General features: G+C 41.1%; 1 protein-coding gene across 2 annotated transcripts in view; it reads left to right on the forward strand.

The window, feature by feature from the left end:
- Window positions 1–18,035, forward strand: part of Tk (Tachykinin) — a 940,725-nt gene that overhangs the window by 312,534 nt on the left and 610,156 nt on the right. Inside the window, exon 1 of one of the 2 annotated variants that reach the window (XM_070098802.1) lies at window positions 9,617–9,859. The exons of the other annotated variant lie outside the window; for it this stretch is intronic. The gene's annotated coding sequence lies outside the window, so the exon portion shown is untranslated. Of the gene's footprint in view, window positions 1–9,616; window positions 9,860–18,035 lie in introns of those variants that run through there. 2 annotated transcript variants of the gene reach the window in all.

The following is an 18,035-nucleotide window of genomic DNA, read 5'->3' on the forward strand; positions in this document are numbered from 1 at the left end:
TCTAAATTGGTGAAGGATAATACAAATCAAAAGTTTTTCTGCTGTGTTTATTTTGCTCCCTTTACACCTTTGGGACTCCTGGGTTGTAATAACAGTCATTCACCAAACAGCAATAATACTCGAAGCAGCAGTGAACAGCATAACGTCAGGCAAGGAATCAAGGAGACAAAAACGAACCTAACTGCGGACTTTCAACAGATCCTTCACCAAAGGGATAAAATTCCCATATTACTGAAACAGTTCAGCAATCCCAATTTCCCTACTATGACAGTGCGTACATGTCAGAATAAATGTAGATCGAATGTTGAACTCGGGACCAGAGATATAGTGTTTCCACGACACACAGCCTCTGAATAACGTAAAATATCACTAGGTCTAAATAATGCTCTGTGAGCAGAGTTACACAGAATTACGAGAAGTATGTCCCGGCTCACCAACACACATACTCAACCAAAAACAGAATTAAATATCACGAGCTGATAGAGCAGAGAGACAAGATGTTTCCACAACGAGAAACAACTTGAGAGAGAGCGAGCGAGCAAGAAGCAGGCCTGCAGATCCAACGTCAGGTTACTGGTACCAAGTTGCGCCTGACATGGACAATATAACAAGCGGGCAGGTAGTTTGCAGAGTGCTGGTAGCCAATCAAAACTCTCCAACAACGAGGACAGTGAGAGGTGTAGTTGTTACATCTTCCCTATATACATAAGCCAATATAATAAGTCAAATAATCATTATTAATAAAAACATCAGTATTATAAAAGACAATATATGCAATATGAAAGACATATCCACAATTTTTACTGCGTCCCTTCTCTAAGGTGGCAGTACCCCACCGCGCGACAGACCGTCACACTAGGTGTGCTGTAACTCATATCCTGTATAGTCCTTGTGGCTTAGCGCTTCTTTTTGATTATAATGTAACTCATAACAATAGTTTCATTTATAATAACATGTGTGAGTCACGTATGTGCCATGCACACCGAATACGCAAATTTTATCCAGTGTCTGTGTCACTGTAGAGGTATGCCACAGATAGTATTGTAGAGGTGGCACACCAGTGTAGCAGCATACTAGTGCAGCAGAGGCGGCATACTAGTGTAGCGGCTTATTAGTGTAGTAGAGGTAGCATAGAGGTGGGTGTACTAGACGGGCATGATTCCAGAGGGATCAAGACAGTAGTGGAGACTGCACAGTCAAAGCAGTCTATGGTGACTGATGGGAGATTACATTCCACTCTGTTGTGGTGGTAGCGGCATGAAACTTGGCGTGGCGAGAAATATGTCTCCATCAATAACTTACCACTACTTAGTACACCACTGCTGTTGATATATTAAAAAATTAATTATTAAACATGAGTTAAGATACATAAGTTGGATGAGTGCTTAAGTTACTCTACTGAATTTAATGAAAGTATCAAGTGACAAGCAAGTATCTGGGCACAAACTTCAGTTTTAACTTCTCAGTTGCTGATATGATTAATACTAATAGCATAAGGCTGGATATGGAGAGCCCATCTTTATCCTTGCATATTTTGACTTCATAGTATTACTGTAAGAGGGTTATTATTATTATAATCAAGGGGGAAGCGCTAAACCCGGAGGATTATACAGCGCCTGGGGGGGGATGTGGAAGGCATTCAGGCTTAATTTGGGGAACTGGAGCACAGATCCAATTCCCTAAATCAAGAGCCCCTCACCAACATCAAGGAACCTTCCTTGAGGGGTGTAAGAGGGTTGTGGTCTGTGAATACAGTAATTTTAAATTGAGTAGTACCGCCCAAACACACACCATGTTGCTTCCCACGAGGCTGGCTAAAATGCCACGGGTTCGAACCTAGGCCAGTCGCAGTTTAATTGCATAATATCTCTTGTTTCGTGATTGCATTACCGTAAGCTAGCGTAATAGGTTAAATAATGATAAAAAGCTTGAATTTTTTATTTTAGCTATTAACGTATACATCAGCAATATTAAATTATAAAACACGATATATACAAATTTATTGCTACATACTTTTTCTGAGGTCGCATTAGTGTGTTGGTGGTTATTCGTGTTGTACTTGTGGTTACTTGATGTTAATGTTGTGTTGATAGTGTGTTAATGGTGCATTAGTGTTGTATTGGCGGTGTGTTGTGTCGTTGTTGTAGCAGTAGTATGCTAGTGGTGTATTATTAGTGTAGGTTGTATGATGATGTGTTATTAGCGTGTAATAAAGTTGGTAGAATTACCGACAATATGTGAAGTAAAAGGACACAAGTGCAACTAATGTGACATTTTATTGTGGCAACGTTTCGCTCTTCAGGAACTTTGTCAAGCCGTTACAAACAGTATATGGACACAGAGGATATATTTAGGCTCAGAGTGAGGTGCTCCTCACTCCTCGAAACGTTGCTAGAATAAAATGTCACATTAGTTGCACTTGTCCTTTAGCTTTACGTGTTATTAGCGTGATAGTTACGTATTATTGGTGTGTTGGTGATATTTGTGGTGTTGATGGTGTTTCTGGTGTTGATGATGGTGTTGGTGGTGTTGGTGGAGCCACGTTGGCTACCACGTGAGTTGTCTTTAATGTCTGGATGGCAGCTCAGAGGGGCCACCATGAGATGTATATTTCTGTGTCGTGTTTGACCTCTGGATTTGAATGTGTGTGTGTGTGTGTGTGTGTGTGTGTGTGTGTGTGTGTGTTCACCTATATGTGGTTACAGGGGTTGATTCATAGCTCCTGGCCCCGCCTCTTCACTGGTCGATACTAATTCACTCTCTCTCCCTGCTCCATGAGCTTTATCATACCTCTTTTTAAAGCTATGTATGGAACTTGCTTCCACTACTTCACTCTCCAGATTATTCCTCTTCCTGACAACTCTAAGGCTAAAGAAATATTTCCTAACATCCGTATGACTCATCTGGGTTTTCAGCTTCCAAGTATGTCCCCTTGTTCTTGTATCTCATCTCTGAAACATTCGAGCCCTGTCCACCTTGTCAATTCCTCTCAGTATTTTATACGTTGTTATCATGTTCCCCCTATCCCTCTATCCTCTAGTGTCATCAGGTTGAGTTCCCTTAACTTCTTTTCATAAGACATACCCCTCAGTTCCGGGACTAATCGTGTTGCAAATTTTTGCACTTTCTCCAATTTCGTGATGTGTTTGATAAGGTAAGGGTTCCATACTGGCGCTGCATATTCCAGTATAGGCCTGACGTACACGGTGTGCAATGTCGTGAATGAGTCCTCACTCAGATGTCTAAACGCCAATCTCAGGTTTGCCAATCTCCCATATGCTGCAGCAGTTATTTGATTGATGGGTGCCTCAGGGGACATGTTCGTTATAATGCTTACCCCAAATGGCCTCCAGGAGCCATTTGTTGGATCAGACTTGTAGTCTGTCCAGATCCCTTGTAATCTTAACTGATCCTCGCCCGCTTGTATTCCCCTCATCAGTTTCACATCATCAGCGAACAGTGACACTTACTGAATCTATTTCTTCCACCATGTCATTCACGTATTCAAGAAACAGCACCGGACCTAGGACTGACCCATGTGGAACCCCACTTGAAACGTGCGCCCACTCTGACACTTCATCACGTACCAACACTTATTGTTTCATTCCTGTCAGGTATTTCCTGATCCATTGTAGTACATTCCGTATTATTCCTGCCTGCTCCTCTAATTTTTGCACCAGTCTCTTGTGTGGTACTGTGTCAAAAGCCTTCTTGCAGTCCAAAAAGATGCAAACTACCCATCCCTCTCTCCTGTCTTACTTCTGTCACATTATCGTAGAACTCAAGTAGATTTGTGACACAGGATTTCCCATCTCTGAAGCCTTATAATCTTTTCCATGACTTTACATACTATACAAGTCAGTGACACTTGTCTGTAGTTTAACGCTACCTGTCTGTCTCATTTCTTAAAAATTGAAACTACATTTGCTGTCTTCCATGCCTCAGGCAACTTCTCAGTTGCGATAGATTTACTGAAGATTGCGGCTAGCAGCACACACAGTTCCTCTGCTCCCTCAGTATCCATGCTGGAAGCATTCCTGTCTCTAGTGTGAATACTTCTCTAAATCTTGTCTTTAGTTCATCACATACTTCCTGATCACTCTTCGTGAGCTCCCCTCCTTCTTTCCTCAGCCTGATTACCTGGTCCCTGACTGCTGTTTTTCTTCTTCTAATGTGACTATATAATAACTTTGGTTCAGATCTGGCTTCTGGCCTCTGGGCCTCTCTCCTTATCCCTACATATTCGTTTCTGGTTCTTCTGCTCAACTCCTTGTTTTCTTGAGTCTTTTGCCTTCTATACCTTTTTCCATGCTCTAATACACTTGGCTTTGGCCTCTTTACACCTCCAGTTACACCATGGGCTCACTATGGTCTTAACATTTTTTTTCTGTTAACCTTTGGTATGAACTTCTCCTCTGCTTCCCTGCACTCATTGGTCACTAGTTCCAACATTTCATTTACTGTCTTTTCCTCTAGTTCTTTCCCACTGCACTTCATGCAGGAACTTCTCATTCTTATGTAGTCCTCCATTTTAAAGTTCGGCTTCTGTCGTTGTTCTCGTACTGCTGCATTCTCCACTGTTAACTATATAAGGTATTCAAAACTCAGAACATCATGATCACGAGCGCCAAGGGGTCTTTCGTGTGTGATATCCTCTATGCCTGAACTATTCAAGGTGAATATGAGGTCCAGCCTTGCTGCAACACCCTCTCTTCTCTCTCTGGTTGTATCCCTAACATGTTGGTGCATGAAGTTCTCCGATACTGTCTCCAACATCTGAGCCCTCCACATTTCTGGTCCCCCATGTGGCTCTAGGCTTTCCCAGTCAATCTCTTTGACTGAAATCCCCCATTATAAGTAATTTTGTCCTACCCATATGAGCCCTCCTGGCCACTTCAGCTAGTGTATCCACCATTACCCTATTGCTCACATCATACTCTTGTCTTGTCCTCCTGCTGTTCACTGGTGGGTTATACATCACTGATGTCATCACCTTTGGACCCCCAGTCTGAAGTGTTCCTACAATGAAGTCTTCTGTTTCCCTTCTTTCCATTCCTCCCATTTCCTCAAACCTCCACTGGTTTTTGATGAGCAGTGCTACTCCTCCCCCTCCTCTGTTCTTTCTGTCTTTCCTCATAATCTGATATCCAGGTGGAAAGATTGCATCTGTTATCCCTGTAAGTTTTGTCTGTTAGTGTTATCATGTCAGGTGATGCATCAATGATTTATTCTTACCACTCTTCACTCTTTGTTATTCCATCTACATTGGTCTACCTTTAGCTTCCTTTCCATTACTGTATTTTGTGAGATGGAAGAGGAAGGTGCAGGCTGGGAGGGTGGGAGGCAGGATTGAATATTATAGGAGGCTGCTGAGATTGTGAAATTTGTGATTAGGAGGGTGGGGGCTATGGAGTGTGGTTTGTTACTGGATATTGTGTTTGGTTGATATGTGGTGACAGGATTTGAGGGATTTCTGTAAGCATTTGTGTTTGATGTTCCCCCAAAGACTGAGCTTTCCCGTCTGTCGTTGCCTGTTCTGTCTCTCTTGCCTTCCACTGGTTTTGTCTTGCTCTCACTTTCAGTTGTTCCCTTTCCTGCCATGTTTTGTCTCGATTGAGGTACACTTGTTAATAATCTGGAGAGTCCTTTAACAGTGGCTTCTGTTTTAGTATCTTGTTCTATACCATGTGTGTCTTGAATGTTAATTTGATTAGTCGATTTTTTTTCTCTTGAATACCCCCCAACTCTGTGAAAATTTTCTACCTGAGACATGTTTTTCTCTCCTGTTATTGCAATGATGTTCTTAATCTCTCTTTCCTCCCACTGCTTTCTTTCATCATAGATCTTCCCTTCAGCCTCCTGAAGCCCATGAATAATTACTGACCTCTCCTTCTCTTCTTCCCATTTCTTTTCCCTCCATATCTCTGGATCTGATTTAAGCATCTCCTTTGTTTTCCATATCTCAAGGACACCCTGATGGCCTGATATTACTGCTGCAAAGTACTTCTTAGCTCCATCTCCTTCAGTCCCCTCGCTACCTGCTGATGTTCCTATTTCAGTCACCTTACTCTTTTCAGACCTCATCTTTATATCCTGCTTCCATAGATCCATTTCTTCTTCCAGTCTCTGTATCTTTGCCTCAGCTACAACAACTCGTGAATCCCACTTCTTACTCTCTGCAGATATCTTCTCTAACATGGTATTGCAAAGCTCATTTAACCTCTTTTCCCATTCTTGTTCCATTTTGTTCTTGAACCACTCTACCCATTCTTCCTTTACAGACCAGCCATCATCGGTTCCCTTGCCTTTATCTCCTCCCTTTTGAGATCCTATTCTTTTTATCCTGTAAGGATGCTCTTGCTCCTTCAGCTTATGTAAAAATGTGTGTGTGCTGAGGGGGGTGGTATTTACGAGGTAATGTGTTAGGTTAGGTTTGTCTGAGTATGTGTATACGTGTGTGTATGTGTTTACATGTGTGTGTGAGTGCGTGCGTGTGTGAATGTGTGTGTGTGAGCACGCGCGTTTGTTTACTCTGAAACAAAAAGGGGGATCACTGGATCACGCTAGACTAGCTACTCTTTCGAAGATTATATAAATATTTCACACTCAATTCCTTATTAATATATACTAATATTTACTACTATAATACTGGTGTACAAGTGTGTTTGTGTGTGCGTGCGTGTTTACTAGCTTGTCACTCTTTAAGAAAAAAAAGGGGGGGGGACACTTTAACACGCTAGGCTACGCTACTCTTTTGAAGATTATAAATTATTTCTCACTCTTCACTCTATTCCTTATTAATAATACTAATATTTACTCTTATAATATTTACTAGAGTACTCGTGTGTTTGTGCGTGCGCATTTACTAGCTTGTTCTTTGAGAAACAGGGGGGGGGGGGTCACTAAGCTACACAACTTTTCTGAAGATTTTTATGTAACTTACAAAATATTGTTAGGGTTACCCCTATCTACCTCCTGGCACTGAAAGTTAGAGAGTGATGGTATAACATACAACCAGCAGGGCGAGACATTGAGACTTTAGACACCAACCAAAATTACTGCCACACACAGGCAAGTGATGTCTGCACAAATGGAGGCTCCAGGTGGTGGCTTTTATAACTCCTTCAGTTTGTAACTCCCTCCGTAGCTTTTATCTTGCATTTAAGTTTTCGTTGTTAATAACGTGGTATTCACTATTCTTTCTTTAGTATTATGGTCATAATAAATCTGATGATTTTAACTGTAATCACAACACCAACTAATGGGGATTGACTATTTTTTTTTCATTATTACTTTATCACTCGTTTGTGACCTTATCACTATACAGCTGCTATAACCGACCAGATATTTGCATTTGTTTTTATTTAGGTTCCCAACCTTGACCCATTAAATATGTTTATTTGTGTCAACACTGCGGCCAGCAGCCTGACCAGCTGATTGCTACCCTCCCTCATAAAGCTTCCATTAACACCCGCATTCAAATTTAAATTGTAAAATTCTTGATCTTATCACATTATTCACACTCTAGAGAGCTGTTACACTCTTGCAGGTATGTTCACTGATTCACTCACGTACGATGACCGCTAATTATAACTTAGGGCAGCCGCTAGAACGCTAAATCCTGGGATCACTATTGAACGATACTGCTTCACCTGTGAGTGTGTGTAGTGTAGTGTAGTGTGTGTGTAGTGTAGTGTAGTGTGTAGTGTAGTGTGTGTGTAGTGTGTGTGTAGTGTGTGTGTAGTGTGTGTGTGTGTGTGTGTGTAGTGTGTGTGTGTGTGTGTGTGTGTGTGTGTGTGTGTGTGTGCGCGCGCGCGCAAGTGTGCGTGTCCTTCACGTCTATGTACGAGTATTCCTTAAAAGTGTTTCCTGTATCTCCATCCCAGTTGGTTTTTAAAGGGAGAGTCGTAAGGATGAAGAATATACCACTTTCACTCCCACCTCTTGTTCCTGGCAAGGAGCTGGCTGAGATGTGTGACAGCCGTAGGGAGGCTTACCAGGCTGATTGTTACTGTTATTGTGAGTATTGTTGAGGCTCAGTTGTGTGACCCAGCCGTAGTGGAGGTTACCAGGGTGATTGTTACTGTTATTGTGATTGTATTGTTGAAGCTCAGCTGTATGATACAGCCGTAGTGGAGGTTACCAGGGTGATTGTTACTGTTATTGCGCTTGTATTGTTGAGGCTGAGATGTGTGAGAGTCGTAGTGGAGGTTACCAGGATGAATGTTCCTATAATTGTGATTGTATTGGTGTATTGTGTAGCACAACCAAGGTGACTGTACCAATATGTACGACTGTACTGATGAGGCTCGTGTGTAGCTCCACCATAAAGGTGATGGTGCCGATACTTGTGATTGTATTTTTAATGTTAAGGTGTGTTATTCAAACATTTCGGAGGTTACGAGGGTGATTGTACAATGCTTGTGATTGTACTGGTGATGACCTACCTGAGAATGCTGCTCCGCCTCCACGATACCTTCGCTCTCACGCGCCATTTTTGTAATTTGCATTAAATTTCTCTATGAGTGTTGTATATAGTGTGTGAACGAGGCACGATACTAGAGAGGAGGGGTTATGTTCGTGGTGGTGATGGTGATAATGATGGTGCTGGTGATGGTGCTGGTGGTGATAGTGGTTGTAATGGTGGTGGTGATGGTGAGGGTGATGATGATGCTGGTGATGGTGGTAGTGATGATGGTGATAATGGTGGTGGTGATAGTGCTGGTGGTTGTGGTGGTGTTGGTTGTGATGGTGGTGGGGGTGATGGTGTTGGTGATAATGATGATGATGGTGTGCTGATGGTGGTGATGGTGATAATGATGGTGTGTTGATGATGGTAGTGAGTGTGAAAAAATACGCAGCTTTGATTTCCCATACTGTTAAAACCTCTCTAAGTTGGAGGAAACGAGGAGGGGGGACGAGGGGGGGAAATGAAGGGGTAAACGAGGGGGTGGAACGAGGGAGGGAAACGAGGGGGGTAAACGACCAGCCCCACGTACGCCTACTCCAGGGGTGCCACGTTCTTTATGCACTCTAATTTATAAGACTTAATCTAGTAATAAAGCCTTCACAAGCTATTGCATTATACACCACCACTAATACGTATTTAAGCTAAGTTAGAGTTAGACATAGATTAATCTAGTTTAGTATCTACATCATCTTTCACAACGTACACCAGAGTGAGCAGTAGGCACTCCTCCAGCCAGCCATGAGTACCCCCCCTGGCTGGGGAAGGGCCCGTCCCCAGTCTACCTCAGCAGTCACACTGAGAGTGAACAGGCGAGTGCACGAACTCTGCTGAATAGTGCTGGTTTATTAACAACATGGTTAGGATGACTTATCCTATGACAGGCCTTGTACACTGAAGTACTCTAGCATTAGACAATACATTACAACGTGAATTAGATAACATTTCACAGTGAATATTAAAATGGTATGAAATACCAACAGGTTGTTAGGTAAGACACATATGCAACAGTTAGGTATCTTTATTTCGCAAAGTTCCGTCTTCACAACTCTTCAGCTTCTACCAACTATTCTCTACTCGACTGAAGAAGCCTATTGTATAGGAGAAACGTTTCGGAATTAAGATACCAAACTGTTGCATATATGTCTTAGCTAACAAAATTTAACAGCAAAAAGCCATTATCTCGCTAATATACCAGGCCGTTGCATATGACTCAGATACAACTATGTCAAGTGTCCACGGATGTACAGCAGCTCCCACACTAAGCATCATCATTGAATGCACATTCCTCGTATTTTTGGGTCTTGCCGCATCCCTCCCGCCACCAGAGATCAACGTATCTGCAACCGTCTCAACACAACTGCCCATGTGTAAACTAGAGGGCGAATTCAGGTAGGTAGAAATGAGAAGGCAGGTTTCTGGGCTAAATTCCATAACTGACCTGACAAGAATCACTAACCTAATCCGTTATAACCACAGTTCCCCTTAATTCTACACAGTTGTGGTGATGGTGGTGCTGACAGTGATAAAGATGGTGTATTGACGGTGCTGGTCAAGGTGATGTTGATGGTGCTAATAATGGTGTTGATGGTGATGAAAGTGATGGGATTAATAATGGGGGTGGTATTAATGATGGTTTTGATGGTGTTCGTCACAGTGTTGGTATTAATGATAGTGTTTCTAGTTTCTAGTGTTGATGTCGTGATAGTAATAATGATGGTGAAGATTTTGTTGATTTCGGGTGTGATAGTAATATTGCCGGTGTTGATAGTGATAGTTGTAGTGTTGATAATGGGGCTGCTGGTGTTTATGGTAGTCGTGATAGTGAATGATAATGACGGTGCCGATGGTGTTGATGGTGGTAGTAATAGTGATGGCGATAATGATGGTGGTCGTGAAAGTAATGGTGATGGTGTTAATAATGGTGTTGGTGATAGTGATGGTAATGGTGTTTATGAAGTTGCTGGAGTTGAAGTGATAGTGATGGTGATAATGATGGTGTTGCTGGTGTTATTCATCACTGTGATGGCGATGGTGCTAGATATTTTCAGCACATTATTTACATCCCTTTTATTTATTCCTGTTTTCCATTTATACACCTCAATCATATCCCCCCCTGATTCTACGCCTTTCTAGAGAGTGCAGATTCAGGGCCCTCAGTCTATCCTCATAGAGAAGATTTCCGATACATGGGATCAGCTTTGTCATCCTCCTCTATACGTTTTCCAGAGCATTTATATCCATTCTGTAATACGGTGACCAGAACTGTGCAGCATAATCTAAATGAGGCCTAACCAAGGATATATAGAGTTGAAGAATAACCTGAGGACTTCTGTTATTTATACTCCTAGATATGAAGAAAAGGATTCTGTTAGCTTTATTGTGAACACTTATGCACTGTTGTCTTGGTTTCAGATTACTGCTAACTAGAATTAAATCCTTTTCGCAATCAGTATTAAGCTCTACACTATTCAGTTTATAAGTGGCATGGTTATTGTCCTGCCCAACATTTAGAACTTTGTATTGGTCTATATTAAACTGCATCTGCCACTTCTCCGACCACTGTATCAGTCTATTCAAATCATCCTAGAGTGCACTAATGTCCTCAACAGAATGAATTGGATGGCCTACTTTGGTGTCATCAGCAAATTTGCTTATGTCGCTATATATTCATTCTATATCGTTTATGTAAATTGTGAACAACAAGGTTCCCAAAACTGACTTCTGTGGAACACCGCTTGTGACGTGCCCCCATTCTGATCTCTCCCCATTTATGCAAACTCTTTGCTGCCTATTTGTCAACCATGCCTTTACCCAGGAAAAAATTTCTCCTATTACGTGTGCCTTAAATTTCCTCAGAAGTCTCTGATGTGGAACCCTATCGAAAGCCTTACTGAAGTCCGTATACACAATATCATATTCATTACCATGATCTACCTCCTCAAACACCTTAGCGAAAAAAGTTAGTAAATACGTAAGACAGGAACGCCCCTTTGTAAAACAGTGTTGAGATTCATTAATCAATCTGTGACTGTCAAGATGGCTACGAATTGCCTCGGCAATTATTGATTCCATAAATTTTCCCACTGTGGAGGTAAGGCTTATTGGTCTATAGTTCGCAGTTAAGGCCCTGTCACCTGCCTTGTAAATAGGTAATACATTTGCCATTTTCCACTTATCAGGCACTATGCCAGTTTGTAGTGATATATTGAAAAGATTAGCTAAAGGTTTGCATAATTCTTCTTTACATTCCTTAAATCCCTTGCAAACAGTTCATCAGGGCCTGGGGATTGGTTAGGTTTCAATTTCTCTATTTGTCTGAGGACCATGTCACTAGTTACTGCAATCGTGCATAGTTTATTATCGTCCTGTTCTACATAATTTATTATTTCTGGAATTTCGCTAGTATCTTCCTGAGTAAAAACTGAGGGGAAGTGAGTATTGAAAATTTCACACATATCCCTATCACTGTCAATGATCTGACCAGAGCTACTCTTAAGTGGGCCTATCTTGTCCCTAATCATACTTCTGTATACCTGAAAGAACCCTTTTGGGTTAGTCTTCGAATCCTTTGCGACCTTGGCCTCATAACCCCTTTTTGCTTTTCTTATTCCTTTTTTTACTTCTCTCTCTAATTGAATATATTGATTTCTTAACTGCCCTTCCTCTCTTCTGATACGTCTAAAAATGCCTCTCTTTTGACCAATGAAATGTTTTAATCTATTGTTCATCCATTTGGGATCATATTTGTTGGATTTAATTTCCCTACTTGGAACAAAAATTGACTGAACAGCTAGAACTATGCTCTGAAAAACGTCATATTGGCAACCAAGATCACCTACCTCACCCACAGTCAGACCACCCCAGTTTAGCCCACCCAGGTAATTTTTCAGTCTCATGAAATCAGCCAAGTGGAAGTCTGGGACAGAGATTTGAATTTCAGTTTACAGGGTACTTCCACAATATATTGAAACTAAGTAATTTGTGATCACTTTCCCCAAGCTCATCATTAACCTCAAGATTATTAATTAGTGAATCTTTGTTGGCAAGAACCAAGTCAAGCAGATTGTTTCTTCCAGTTGGTTCTGTCACACACTGTTTAAAAGCAGTCCTGTATCAAGAAAATCACTAAACTCAAGATTTCCTGTCACATTGTTCCAATCAATATGTTTAAAATTAAAATCTCCCATTAACACAACATTTTCATATCTAGATGTCTTATGAATTTCGTTCCGAAGCAGCTTACTGCACTCCCTATCAAGGTTAGGGGGCTATAAATCACGCCCAAAATTAATTTTTCACGATCCTCGAGAAACTGTAGCCAAATAGATTCTGTGTTCAACGTTTCTAATCTTATATCATGTCTAACACAACAATTTAAATTATCTCTGACAGACATCGCCACACCACCACCCTTCCTGTTGACCCTATCAGTGTGGAATAGTGTATAATCCTTTATGCTGCATTCAGAAGGCATTTCTCTATCCTTCAAGTTGAACCAGGTCTCAGTTATAGCAATAATATCTATATTACCTGCACTTGCGAGTAATCCTAGCTCATCTATCTTATTTCTTACTCCTACTATTTGTATAGTAAACCTTAGGGGAGCTAGTCACTCGTTGCCCTCTAATATCTCTCTGTTGATCAGTTGCTATGCCTTGATTAGGAACTTTATTTTGAATATTGTCTTTTAAACATATCCTGGAGGTATCCTGGTAATATCTGCGGTTTCCAACAATAATACTGCAGCCTGATTGTTTCCCACAAACACCCATACCTCTGTAATCTATCAGTTTGAAATCCTAGAGAAGTCATCAATTACCCTCTCAATCGAATTGGCTAATGCAACCACTCCAGCCCCAGAGAGATGTACCCCAGCCCTTGCATACATATCATGTTTACCATAGAATTTGTCCCAGTTGTCAATGAATGGGATTTCAAGTTCCTTGCAGTACCTGTTTAGCCAGCAATTTATACCAGTTACCCTAGATATCCATTCATTGCCCACTCCCCTTCTAGGCAAGATTCTACATATGATAGGGATCCCTCCTTTAGACCTGACTACTTCTATGGCTGACCTGTACTTATCCAGTAGCTCCTGTCTATTGCCCTTCCCAATGTTGATGATGATTATCATGATGCTGGCGGTGATAGTGATTATTATTTATTGTGATAATATTGCTGGAGTTGTTGCTAAATGTTATTTGTGAAGGTGGTGTATTAATGGTGGTGTTGGCGATAGTGTGGTTAGTGGATACGTTAGTGGTGGTGCTAGTGATAATATGGTCAGTAGTTGTGTTAGTGGTGAGGGTAGTTGTGAATTGGTGATGAAAGTGGTGGTAGTGTGGTTGGTTATTGTACTGGTGGTGCTGCAAGTGGTGTAATAATAATATATCTTCATTTACTACAAGTACATGTGTAAGGTATACAGGCGTAGCTGACATCAATGACATACTGCTATATAAAAAGCCGCTTGTTATGCAGAGCATTTCGAGCAAATTAGGTCAATTTTGTCCCAGGATGCGACACACACCAGTCGACTAACACCCAGGTACCCATTTTACTGATGGGGAACATTGTGAATTGGTGTAAAACACGCCCAATGTTTCTACCCTCGCTGGGAATCGAACCCAGACCCTAGTCGTATGAAGCGAGAGCTTTAGCCACCAGGCTACGGAGCACCGTAATGGTTGAAGGTAAATCTGGTGGTGTAGCTGGTGATGGTGTTGGTGGTGCGCTTGGTGGTGGCTGTGGTGCGGCTGGTAGTAGCACTAGTGGTGTGGTTGGTAGTGGTGCTGGTGGTGTGACTGATGGGGGTTCTGGTGGTGAGATTGGTATTGGTGGTGTTATGGATAGCTGGTGATGGTGATGTGATGGTGTTACTGGCGGTGGTTCTGATAGTGTGGTTGGTGGTGGTGGTGGTGCTGGCGGTGTGCGTGTTGATAGCACCAGTCCACCCCAGCCGATTTAAAGGTGTAATTGTCCTTAGATAAATATCTGTGTTGAGATTCGAGTTGCAAGTTGGAACAAGGCTATTTGTACCATTGTTCCAACTTGCAAATCATACTTTGTTTCAAATCATACTTTGAAACTGTCTCATGACACTTAAGAACCAATAAGAGATGAAGCAGCTCTTTTCACTGGTAAAAATGGTACCTGCTAGCGGCTGCTAGTTGGGAAAGACTAAAGGAAATTAAGAGTGACCAAACTCCAAGGTCCGATAGGTTTCCAGTTAAATATTCAGGTGCGTTCAGCTCTATGGATTCAGGTACGACAACCTCAGAGCTGAATGTTTACTGTCTTGTGCAACCAAGTTACTTCACTGGTTGAGTTCACTCACAACTCTTAAATTTTGACAATTCTGGTGTAGTAAAATAGTCTTGTTCATGATGAAGGTTGCTTGGTTTTTCCTCTCATATAAATTAAGAAGATATGCCTTAATTTCTTCCTCGACACTGATTAAAAATTATAAGAATTTATTTATCTTTGCACAATATAACGCGCTTATGAGTTATTTACATTCAGACAGCGTGAAAGACTTTAAAATTACAGAATCAGAATAATTTCTAGTTGAACGGAAATGACACTATCATCGAACTGAGTGTGTAGACTTATAGAAATATAATTTACACTTCTACAGTTCCCTTGAGGTACTGCCGGATATCTTATTATAAAATTCTCAAGAATACATCTTCATCTGCCAGTTCATTACCTCTGTAACTTGCTCAGCTATCAAAACTTTGGAGTCCAGTCCCTGGACCAATTATGTATCTCTGTAATCTTTTGACTACCGCCCACAGGATGGGTATGGGGTGCATAATAAACATATTAAACTAACATCTGCCCTTCCATCCACATTTCATCTGTTTTCTCTATACTTACTGGCATTTCGTGGGATAGTTTAAACATATCTGCGCATATATAAGGTCACCAGTTCTCAGCTCAATTAAAATCCTTCCCCACAGTAACTGTTTTATAACGTTAGAGCCGATTGTTTATTTGTCAATTTGCTTTCTCTCTAGACCCAATTAGTGCACTACCAACAAAAATTAAGAGAAGACTCCCGTTACGGAACAAGCTTTTATTCGCGACAATACTTCGCTTTGTTAGTGATAAAGATTTAACAGAGCGAAATGTTTGTCTAAATGAAAGCTTATTATGCAGCGCGCCTTCAATTACTTTATTTTCCTAATGTCCACACATTGTGATCATACACACGCTGGTCATTAGAGGAATGAGTGATCGGTAATGGAATGGTGTCCTTGTGTGGATTACAACTAGGGTGTAACTTCTGACGGCCTCCTATTGTGTGTTGCAATCGCTATTATTTGGCTGTTTACCTAAGTGAGCCAAGACTAATAACTGGAGAATATTGTCGTTTTACCTAAGTGAGCCAAGACTAATAACTGGAGAATATTGTCGTTGTACGTAAAAGAAAGGCTACATTTGCATATTCATGAGACTGTCTAAGCTTTGTATCTCTTTTTCCAATCTAAATCAATGGATCTCGCATATTCCCACATGGCACGTTGGCATTTGTTAAGTGACTTATTGACCTTGCTCCAGTAGTAATTACCTTAAAAGATCGACTTTGAAGATAATCACCTAATCACCTTGGAGGTGTATAGTGGAGGCAGAGATTCCTAGAGCTTGTAATTTTAAGACGAATACTGGTGAAATAGGACAAAGGTGCACGCAATGTCTAGTGCAACCACATAGCTGGTCAGGGTTTTATTAATTGATACTATTTAAATGGAAAGGTTTAGCATGACGTCACCTGCAGAGTTCCCTTGAAACAATATTTCGGTTTTTATAACGTCTCAAGGGTTTTGCTGTTGTTTGGTAAGAGGAATACTGGTGTACAGGTGTTGGTCATCTCTTGGCTCTATCTTTAGGGAATTTGGCATTCACATGATGCTTCCACAAAGACGAGCTCGACAGATTTGCTAGACGTGTGTTAAAAGTAATGATAATCGGACTGCACATCTCGGCAATCTTACTTTCACAGCCTTATTAACACCACTGATAATTATAGCATTTGCTTATCTGGGTCTGGGACTTGTATAGTGAAAGCTAACTGGTCTTCTTTTATTGATGGTAATGAAAGACTCGTGAAATTGTTATGAGGATAATGTCCCAGTCTGTTCATGAGCAAGGATGTATACTACATTTCTGTGTATTTCTGTCAAGGCATGTATCGAATGAATGATGGTGAATGTTACCCTTTAGTGGGTGACTACCGAGGTACGAGACAGCAGGTATCCCCCCAAAAAAAAAAAATTCTGCTGCAACATTTTCCTTTTATTGGCTTTCATTTAGAGCTAACTGACCCTCCGTTGGATTTCCTCCAATAAAGCTTTAGTTTGATATTTTTTTATTTAAAGATACCCAAGCAATGCCACACTTAGCGATGGTTTTTACTGAACTCATTCTGCCTCACCATATACATAAGGAGTAACCAGTAATTTTAATAAAATTTAACATTCATTTTTTTTATCAAGACTGATTGTAAAGTAAAAGGACACAAGTGCAACTAGTGTGACATTTATTGTGGCAACGTTTCGCTCTCCAGGAGCTTTGTCAAGCCATTACAAACAATACATGGACACAGAGGGTATATAAAGGCTCAGAGTGAGGTGCAATACTAGTGAGGTAACATTTCGATGTTCACTAGAGGTAGTAGTAGTAGTGGTAGTGACAAAAGTAATACAATATGATAGAGCAATTAATTCGTACAAGAGTAAAAGGATATAAAAGCTATTACTTGGGTAACTTAAAAATAGGTTGGACAAATATAGACTGGAAAGAGGCAGCTTGTTTCAGTGTTCACTCTCTGTAATGTGCTTTGTGTAGTATAACAGGAGAGACTGTGTGATGGCAGGGTTTACTGTTTTCAGGAGGATTCTTGCTAAGACTTCGGAGATGGTGAAGCTGCCGTTGTTTTGTTTAATTGTATTCGAAACAGCGATCAGTGCTGATTCGAGGCACTTGCGTCTGCGGAAATTAGTTTCTTTGATCACTAATCGGGCGTCTCTGAATTTCATGAGATGATTGGTGGAATTTCGGTGTTGTACACAGGCGTTGTTCAAGTTATCGTTCCTACATGCGTAAATGTGTTCATTGAGGCGGGTGTCGAGGTTTCTTGCTGTTTCACCTACGTAAATCTTGTCACAGCCTCCACAGGGTATAGTGTATAGGCTGTGACAACTGGGACCTCTTCTATGGCAGAAATGACATGTATGCCAGGGACGGGGTTCACTTATCTAGGTGTGGGGTGGGAGCACTGGCCAACGCAGTGGAGGAAGCTGTTTGGTCTTTAAACTAAGAATAGTTAGTGGTATGGGTTTTTGCGGGAAAACTGTGAAGTCGCAGGGTAGTAATATGAGTACTAGGAGAACTAGTAATAGGCAAAATGAGGTGGATATTGGAAAGCCAGTGGCACTAATTGACAAGGACAGTAATAGGTTTAGTGGAATAACAGAAAGTAGCAGGAAGGGTAAAGAGAGAGGAGGGTCTTTAAATATTTATTACACAAATAGTCGCAGTGCTAGGAATAAGATGGACTAGT

The sequence above is a fragment of the Cherax quadricarinatus genome, chromosome 64 (genome assembly GCF_038502225.1).
Source record: "Cherax quadricarinatus isolate ZL_2023a chromosome 64, ASM3850222v1, whole genome shotgun sequence".
Lineage (NCBI taxonomy): Eukaryota > Metazoa > Arthropoda > Malacostraca > Decapoda > Parastacidae > Cherax > Cherax quadricarinatus.